The sequence below is a fragment of the Dioscorea cayenensis genome, chromosome 13, assembly GCF_009730915.1.
Source record: "Dioscorea cayenensis subsp. rotundata cultivar TDr96_F1 chromosome 13, TDr96_F1_v2_PseudoChromosome.rev07_lg8_w22 25.fasta, whole genome shotgun sequence".
Lineage (NCBI taxonomy): Eukaryota > Viridiplantae > Streptophyta > Magnoliopsida > Dioscoreales > Dioscoreaceae > Dioscorea > Dioscorea cayenensis.
The window spans coordinates 7,504,808-7,514,740 of NC_052483.1; the positions used below are offsets into that span (position 1 = coordinate 7,504,808).

Below are 9,933 nucleotides of genomic sequence, written 5' to 3' on the forward strand. Positions count from 1 at the left end.
TGACCTAGAATAAATTTTTTTACACCATGTTAAACATCGTTTTTCTAAATAAATTCCACAAAAAAATGGCAATTAAGTGTATAAAAATAATATTAAAATATGTTCAATTATGCACATATTAGCAAACAAGCTCCTCTATGGACAGTAAGCAATTCCAATCGCCAAAATTTGTCATTCACAGCACCTTTATGGCCAAATCCAGATACTCCAAAATTTTGCAGCCCGCTACACAGGTCTAATCGAAATGCTTTGTTCTTACCACGGAGCTGAGAATTTTACTTTCAATGTCAAAATTTTTCCAAAAAACAATCCTAGAATCTAGAATTGAAGACTTCATCATTTTAATGTTTAGACTTGACCAAGTATGAAATAAAATAAGCTATTCAAGTCCTAGATTATACTTGATAGTAATTACCTCATAAAACAAATTTAAGAGTTCATCTAAAATTTAACATGAGGAGTTTGTCATATGCCTAATGCTTTAAGATTAATAAATTACATGATAAGTATATGTATATTTGATATAGTGTTTTTTGTGCTATATTGTGAGTTAGACAAAAAGTTCTAAAGGTTTAATTTTGTGATATAATTTAGAATTAACAAATTTAAACATAGGCATAATCGCCTTTTTTAAAAAAAACCAGTTGAAGAGCATGGAATAATTATTTTACTTATTTTTAATTTGATCATTTTGGAAACACTACTTGCAAGTGATCTAAACTCTTGTGCCACCCATGATTGCAATCACACACTCTATCAAGTCACTCCTAACCTTGGCAATGTGTAATTTTTGAGTTTTAATTAGTAAGGTTATATATAAGTGAAGAAAATCCAAATTTTATTCGACAAATAAGATCTTCAGAAAAGATCTAATAATAGGATTGTCATTGTAATTAATTTTATGTTGTTGTTTACGAAGATGGACCAAAATAATGAGTCACATTGTCATGAATTTCATATATAGTTTATTATTATTATTATTATTGTTGTTGTTGTTGTTGTTGTTGTTGTTTTAACAAAATGATTAAATGATTTTATTGTTGCATAAGCATGAATTTTAAGTTTAACATTTGAGAATCAATTAGGTATAGGTTGAACTTGTAAAAACTAAAAAACACAAATGGAGCATGTTCTAACCTTTATCACTTAATCATAGATCTCTTTGACAAAGCACAAAGTCGTTTATCATATATCACCATACCATCATTTCAATTTATATTGTTTAGCTCAATAATAGAGTAGTTGAATAGATTTTTAGTATTGAATAATTAACATTATGGATAAGCTCAAGGACTGGAATTTTTATGCAATTCAACTTGCATAGTTCATATCATCAACTGAAAGTTGACATGTTGAATTTGAAGTGTTAAAAATGAGATTTTTGCGCTATTATGGTATTTGGAGTATTCAATATTATTCTCATAAACTTGGGGATTAGTATAAGTCAACTTTTATGATTAATTTTCTAGCTAGAAAGGAAACTAAGGGATGAAGATTCTAACTTTAAAAGAAGACAATTATAATTATTGTTGATGTTAATTAAAAGCTAGCTTATGTGGCAAGTGATGTGTTGTTGATTTAGAGTCAGTTTATGGGTCAGTTATTATATGTAAGTTATAGTAGGTCGTTTCATGCAGTTACTCACAGAATGAGTGTATGAAACATTGTCGGCATGAAGCATTGTCTTCATGCAATGTCAGTCTATTTATATGTGTCATGTATTGTGTTTGTTAAGTATCAATCAGATTATTGCTAAATCCACTCTTTAAATACCAGCATTTAATCTCTCATCTAATAGAATCTCCAACATAAACTGGTATCAGAGATTTTTGACACCCTTCTTCTCCCCATGGCAGTTCCCACAAACATTTCCATGACCTTCTTAACCCATTTTCAAAGGGGAGTTCTTTGAATTCTGGAGTACAAAAAAATGCGAGATGTTGTTCAAGTCTTAGGATCTTTGGGACTTGGTGGAAAATGGCTTTTGGCCATTCCGATGAAAGCAGCCCAATTGAAGGTAAATAGAAAGAGGGATTCGAAGGCACTATTTTACATTCGACAAAGCGATTACTCGAGACAATTTTTTTCATGCATCGCAGCGACAACTACATCTAGGCAAGCATGGAAAATTCTGTAGACTAAGTTCAAGGGTTCATCAATGTGATAGCGGTGAAGCTACAAACTCTCCGGCATGAGTTTGAAACAATATATATGAAAGCCATATGAGTTGGTGCGAGGATTTTATCACTTGAATGGGTGGAGTTGTGAATCAAATGAAGATGTATGGTGATCCAATCTCTCATCAAACTATTGTGGCAAAGGCATTGCGAAGTTTAACAACTCAGTTTGATCATGTTGTTGCCGCCATTGAGGAGTCAAAGGATCTAACAACACTTACTCTTGATGAGCTTAGTGGCTCTCTTCAAGCATATGAAGTGTGACTCAATTGATCGGCAGAGAAGATTGAAGAGAAGGCTTTATAGGTGAAAGGTGAAGCATTTAATGCCAAAGAAGGTGACACATATTCAAGCAGAGGATGAGGAAGAGGAAAGAACATGTTTGGAGGAAGATATCTTGTAATAGGGAGAGGAAGGAATATTGAGCACAAAATTCAACCCAATGATCAAAGGCTTTACAAGGGAAACATGCAATGCTTCCACTGCAAAAGGTATGGCATATGAAGGCAGACTGTAGATTTAAAGACAAAGAAGCTAATGTAGTTGAAGAAAGCAAAGTGGGCCACCTCTTCATGGCATACTATGATTTAAAATTTTTGCATGAGAACATTTGGCTTGTCAATAGCGGCTGCTCCAACCATATGACGAGGATGAAAGATTTGTTCACAAACCTAGATGAAACAGAGAAGATGAGGATGAATTTAGTAGATGACAAGGAGACTCAAGTGGCTGAAAAAGGGACAGTGGCACTCAAAGTCTCTTCTAGCAATGTGTGGTTTTTAAATGATGTACAATATGTCCCTACTTTAGCCCATAACTTTCTTAGTGTTGGGCAACTACTCTCTTCAGGCTATAATGTCACATTTCAAGATGATGTTGACTATGTCAATCTGATTGCAAGCAAGTTAAAAACCTCTATGCTATGGCATCTAAGGTATGGCCACTTAAATATCAAAGGTTTGCAAACAAATCAATCAAATAGGCATTTGTGAAGGTTGCATCTACGGGAAACAATCTTGGATGTCATTTCCTATTAGAAGAGCTTGGTGTGCATCTCAACCTCTTGAACTCATATATGTGGATGTTTATGGTCCAATGCAAACCAAGTCACTTGGAGGGAACTTCTACTTCCTTATGTTCACAGATGATTGTACCTATATGTCATGAGTGTATTTCCTCAAGGACAAACCCCAGGTGTTTGAAAATTTCAAGAAATTCAAGGTTCTTGTTGAGAAACAAAGTGGATACTTCATCAAGGAGTTACGTACAAACAGAGGAAGGGAATTTCTTTCCATGGAGTTTAAAAATTTCTGTGATAATCATGGCATACATCATGAGCTTACAGCACCTTATACCCCTGAGCAAAATGGCATTGTCGAGCGGAATAATTAAACGGTGGTGGAAATGGCCCGGAGTTTATTGAAAGTAAAAGACCTTCCCAACTATTTCTAGGGTAAAAAGCCATTGCCACAGATGCATATCTACTGAATTTATCTCCTACTAAAGCTGTGAAAAAATAGATTTCGTTTAAGGCTTGGAAAGGTATGCATCCCTCTGTGTCACTCTTTCATATATTTGGGTGCTGATAAGTGCTTGAGTGAACATATTTTTTTAATATATTTTTTGCATGCATTGAGCATCATTTTTATTATGTTTTATATCTCATAAATTGTATTTTGTGTTCCTTTGTGCAAATAGGTTGTGAAGGCCTTGAGAGAAGAAAATGAAGCAAAGATAGGTTATGAAGGCACCTTTTAGGAGTTTTTGTGAAACATAAGGATCAAGATACAAGAGGAGCTCATACACATGGGGGTGGGTGCCAACTTCCAAGAGAATTCAAGCTAGATTGTGAGTTAGAAGGGCATAAAGGCAGTCACACCCCCATATCCCTGATCTATCATGCCCTTTCTTGTGCTTAATAATTAATTATGTAGAGCCTTATAACATCAACTTAATTTTCATAAGAGAAATAAATAATTATAATAAACTTGTGGAAGTTTTAATAAGATGTATTATTTATTTATATATTCATTTATTTTTAAATTGGAAGAAGGTGCACTAATTCATGTATATATACATATATATATGACTTTTCTCTAGAATAAATGCATGACAAAATCAAGGAGTTTTCTTAGCCATGTACCTCATGGCACGCTCATTACATATGCATTGATTGCATTAATTCTACGTTACATTGTACTACGTACGTTGTATATGTGATGCTTGAAATGAACGTCAAATTTTCATGTATGTCTATGTTTGCTGAATATATATATATATATATCTTTCAAGTCTTGGATTCAGATGGCATTGGTGGTATAGTCTTATATACTTGAGTGGGAACAAACAATCCACAACATAGAGAATGCTCCCTTCCTTTAACTCATATGTTATTTGAGCAACATGGCAAACAATCAACAGCATACAGAACGCACCCTCCCTTTAATCAGATCTCTCCCCATGTGACATTTTAATTAAGAATTTAAGGTTTTAAAACAATACCGTTTATAGATCTCTGTATCAGATGAAGTGGATGTACAGAAAACAATAACAGTGATCTTATCTTTCTGTTTCTCCAAAAATCTTCTGACAGTCCCTGACGAATTACAAAGTAAAGCAGAATTAGGCCAAAAAATGTTGGTATGAAACAAGATAGACACACTCAAATGTAGTCAAAATTGCATAGTAAGATCAAGAATCAAATTATATACAATCAGATAGAATGCAATATTAATGCTAAAAATTAGGATCAGCAAACCCTCAAGAAAAATAAAAGAGAAATTCTAAGTTACTCACTTATTACTACATGTGCTGCTGGTTCACGGGGATAATTTTTGGATTCTGTATATATATGCAGCCCATCACAATGTTGTATCCATAAAATGACAGTATGATCAGCAACAAACGTACCCACATAGTGAGATCAATATCAAGGACTAAAGTCAGAAGAAGTCAAGTATCCTTGGAATCCAATTTGCCCACCTCTGAAGTCCATTCTCGATGAGAAGCTCTAGGCAAGACCGATAACACTGACTGAGAGCATTTTCAGCAGCAGTATGATACTTGACTGCATATTTGGGACCCACAGTATGTATGATCCTTCTGCATGATGGCTATATCAGGTTACCGTAAACATCCATAAAGAAATGTTTATAAATGAGAAAATAGAGATCGCAGTAGTACCTGACAAATTGAAGGTTGTTTCTCAGGTTGAGAATCCGGCAAAGTGGTACAGTAGTTGCCCACCTGCGCAGTAGTACCTGAGAAACTAAAGGTTGACAATACAGTGAAGTTGTACACTGGTTGCCTGCCTGCGCAGGTCTTTGTCTATGAAAGAGTCCACCACTACGAATGTGAATTGAATGCCGATCCTTGCTCAATCCTCGTAATGCGATGAATTCAAGAATTTTTGATTGTCAAACAAGTATCACTTAATGTAATGCGGTGTTTTTTTGAACTAGAGTTATGTGTAATAAACTACAAGAAAAAATGCTATTTGCCATAAAACTACCAATCTACAACTCAAGTAGTTCATTATGCAAATGAAATTTAGATTTATAAAAGAAATAAACAAAAGAGTTTAATTTCTTTGCCACCAAATGTTTGAGTACACTGTTCTTCAAGAGAGGTTCATCCGTGTCACTTCCATGTCATTCAAAATGAAGTTTTACCCATCCATTTCTTCACCAATTTTTCATGATTCAAAGTTCTTTTTGATTCCTCTACTTGTCTTCTACAACTTCAAATCATAAAAAAACTCAAAGATATTACTTTAAACTTTGAGTTAGAACTCCAAAAACTCCATGAAGCTCACTTGCAACCACGAGTCCCAACCAATGCAAATTAAACATCAAAAATTCTCCCGGACTACTAGACCAAATTACATGAGATCACCGCCATTAGAAAGCTAAGAATCAAATCTAATTTCTAGTGAAAATTTCATTAAATAACCTATGAAGCACGGACATGACAAAACCACCGACGTACCAGTGTCGTGTCGGTGTCCAACACAAATACGCCATCGACACGGTCGGACATCATGATCGACACCCTCTCATACGATTGGACACCTCTCGACATCCTCGGACACGGCCGAACTAGATTTTTTTGGTGGCGAGCTTTGTCTAACCTTAGGTTGCAGAGGTTCGGGTAGAGATTTTTCGCCGGCATGAGGGCTTGTAAGAGGATGAAATTGAGGGTGATGAGAGGTGGAGTGGTGAAGAGAAAAAGTGGTGCTGCGCATGATGACGAGGCGGCAGTTGCGGGGTTCGAGGGAGGGGCTTTATGAGGGCTCTACGCGTGGAGGTGATGAGGGTTGGAGAGGTGGAGAAGAGGCTCTGCCGGAGGTGACAAGGGGTGGAGAGGTGGAGGAGAGCAGCTGCCGGGAGGTGACGAGGGTGGAGAGGTGGAGGAGAAGCTCTGCGCGCGGAGGTTAGGAGGGCTGGAGAGGTGGAGGATAGGCTCTGCGCGTGGAGGTGACAAGGGTCGGAGAGGAGAGGCGCGGTGGCTGACAAGGTTCCAAGCCTTTTAAGATCTAGGGTTTCTCCACAAACATCAATCCTGACTGTTCCCAATTGATTGACTCGCAATAATACCTACGGCTTCTCCCAATTCAACCAGGTCACCATGAGTGGGACTTCGACCATAACATAATTGACAAATCCAAGATGTTCTTCTACATGTAAAAGGGGTTCGAATATATATTGGTCGTGCTCGAAAAGTTATGAATCGATTGACAAGTCCAATCCCAATCTCTTGCTTTCGAACGGCAATGCATCGTAGACCCATATATATATCGTCTGCTAATACACGACCAATTAGTGTAAGGAGAAAATAACGATCTGGAAAATAAAACAAGGATTTTGTACAATGGCCGCTGTACAACAATTTTGAAAAGGGATGTAGCGCAGCTTGGTAGCGCGTTTGTTTTGGGTACAAAATGTCACGGGTTCAAATCCTGTCATCCCTACCTATTACTACTTCTATTCTATAGGAAGTAAGGAGGGATTAATTTAAATCGATTAAAATTTGATTTATTATTATTTTTTTAAAAAATTTTGTTCAGACTCTTTTGCAATTTACTCTTTATAAATATTTATTATAAGATATTATAAAGTAAAATATCAAATTTAAATAGCAAATTTAATAGTATTATAAATATATTTTATATTATATTTTATTATTATTTATTTTTAAGTTGAATATGAAGTGTTTTTTTTTATATAAGTGTATTTAATTACTTACTATTGTTAAAGACTTTTTTTCTTTAGCATAATTACAAGAGAGTTACTATTAAAGTTATTTATATTTATAATGAATATTTTACATTAAATATATATATTTATTGTTGTGTCTCTCTGTACCCGTGTTCTTAATTTTTTAAAAATTACCTTGTCGCCGTGTTCGTATCAAGAATAGTTGATCGATAAAAAAATAAAATAAAATAATTTAAAAAAAATATAAAATAAGATTTTGACAATTTTTTTTATAAAAAAACAACAAACACTATATATATCAAGAGTATGAACATGAGCTGAGAATTAATTATCTCGTGCACCCACAATCTATGATTTTTATTATTATTTTTTCAAATGAGTCTTGAACTCATCATCATTTTCCACAATAAGGTTAAGTACCACTAGGCTATAAATTTTTTGGTTTGATATCATTTCTTTAACAACATTTATTTTTTCAATATTATTTTTTATTGAGATTTTACAAAATAATAATTCAAAATATTTTTTTATTTTTTTAATAATTTTTTTACATCAACCTAATTATAACAAAATATAGTTTTTATAATTTTTAAAAAATAAATTTCTATTTGCTTATGTGACATATATACAGTAATGGATCCCTTATTTTGATAAAAAAATTTTAAATTATTATTATTATTATTATTGAATAGAGCTTTGAGAAATACCCTTATTAAAATGGAATTTATGATACGATATCTATCCAATATAACCTTTTTAATTTTTTAAAAATTAAATTTTATATAGAGTCTCAACCGAAAAATACAATAAAATACAAATAAAATAAATTACATAATTGAAATTTGAAAAGGATGCATATGCAAATGTGTGGTGATTTTTTTTTTTTTCAAGTATTTCTGGACTTGGTTATAATTCATGCATAACACTTTCTTTTTAACCTTTTTAAAAGGAACATGACACTCAAGATCACATTGGAAAAAATAATTAATAATAAAAAATAATTAATGATATAAAATTGATAATAAGTTCAACCCAACGGATTCAAATTTTGCGACACAGTTTGCGACGCCAATAAATCGTTGCAAATAATGTGTCGGAATTTGTGTCGCAAATCAATTGCATGTTAGGTGCCAACATTTGCGATAAAGTTTGTGACGCCAATAAATCGTTGCAAATAATGTGTCGCAATATGTGTCGCAAACCATTACATGATAGGTGTAAAAAATTTTGCGACAAAATTGGCGACATTCTTGGATGGTCATTTTTTTGCGACGCAATTTGATTAAATCTGCAACATTTTTGTTTTTTTGTCACAAATGGTTGCAATTTGTGTCACAAATCTGCGACACATTTATGTGTCGCAAATATTTGTGTCGCAAATATCATTTTTTCTTGTAGTGTTAGTACGGTGCGTTGGAGTAAGTTGTTGACGTAATCGGTGTTTAATTAATTTCTCTTCCCCAATAAATAAATAAATAAAACGGTGTGGCTTGGTATGGTTTAATTAAATAAAACATAGAGTTTGTGATTGATGCTCATCATTTCTATACTGTAGGATTAATGTTTTTTTTTAAAAACAATTGACTTTGAAGGTAAAATTATGACATTACATAAACTGGATAGCAAGATCCATAATTAAAAGGGAGTGAGGCGCCAAGTGACTTTGAAAACCCAATTTATCATAAGAAATATTTATTTCATTTTTCAATTAGAGGTATTGAGTAGATTTGCATAGCTACTGTTTTTAAGAACTTATAACTCTACTCTTTGTAAAGTACATGCCTTAACTTAATAATGAAAAATTTGTTGCACTATAGAGAAAGTTAATGATAACGGTGACGGTGATATTAATAACAACTACGATGATGATGATGATAATAATAATAGTAACAAGAATACTATTTAAAATAAACAGTGACAACAATAAGTTTAATACAAAGTGAAATACAAGCTAGTTCATTGTAAAAACTTGAACCAGATTGAATAGTTTGGTTCAAATTTGGACTAGTTTTGAGTTGAAATTTAATTTGGTTAAGGCTGGATTTAAATATAAAAAAAATGTTCAATTAAATTTTTTTTTAAAATTTACAAATTCAAACCCAACCAAAGTCATTGATGAACACTGCCAGGGGAATTGGTTGAACACTATGATATAGTTTAGCCTTTGCCTGTGAATAAATACCAACTTGAGGTTGAGCTTTATATGGATCCAATAAATATTTTACATCAACATTGCTAGTTAATTGAGCTATATGAATAAAATAATCCCATATCAAGAGTTCCTCAAAGATATCAATGTATATGCGTAATTTCATTCAAATATCTAAATCTTGCTAACGAGCTCACAGAAAATGTAATATTTAGTCATTTATTGTTAGCAAGAATTAGCACCCTATTAGGGGGTAAATTTTTCCAGTGAGTACCTAAGTTTGGCCTTATATCAGTTTGAGCACTAACTTTCAATTTGTATCAAAATGAGCATCAAGTTTTAATTTCATTTTTTCGGCAGTGTAATTGGGGATTTCCGGTGGATTTTTGGT

The 9,933-nt window shown here is 33.3% G+C and overlaps 1 non-coding gene across 1 annotated transcript; it reads left to right on the forward strand.

Moving 5' to 3' along the window:
- Positions 1-7,072: 7,072 nt before the first annotated feature.
- On the forward strand, positions 7,073-7,146 carry TRNAP-UGG. The gene has a single exon. It is a non-coding gene; the product is annotated as a tRNA-Pro (tRNA).
- The last annotated feature ends 2,787 nt before the right edge of the window (positions 7,147-9,933 follow it).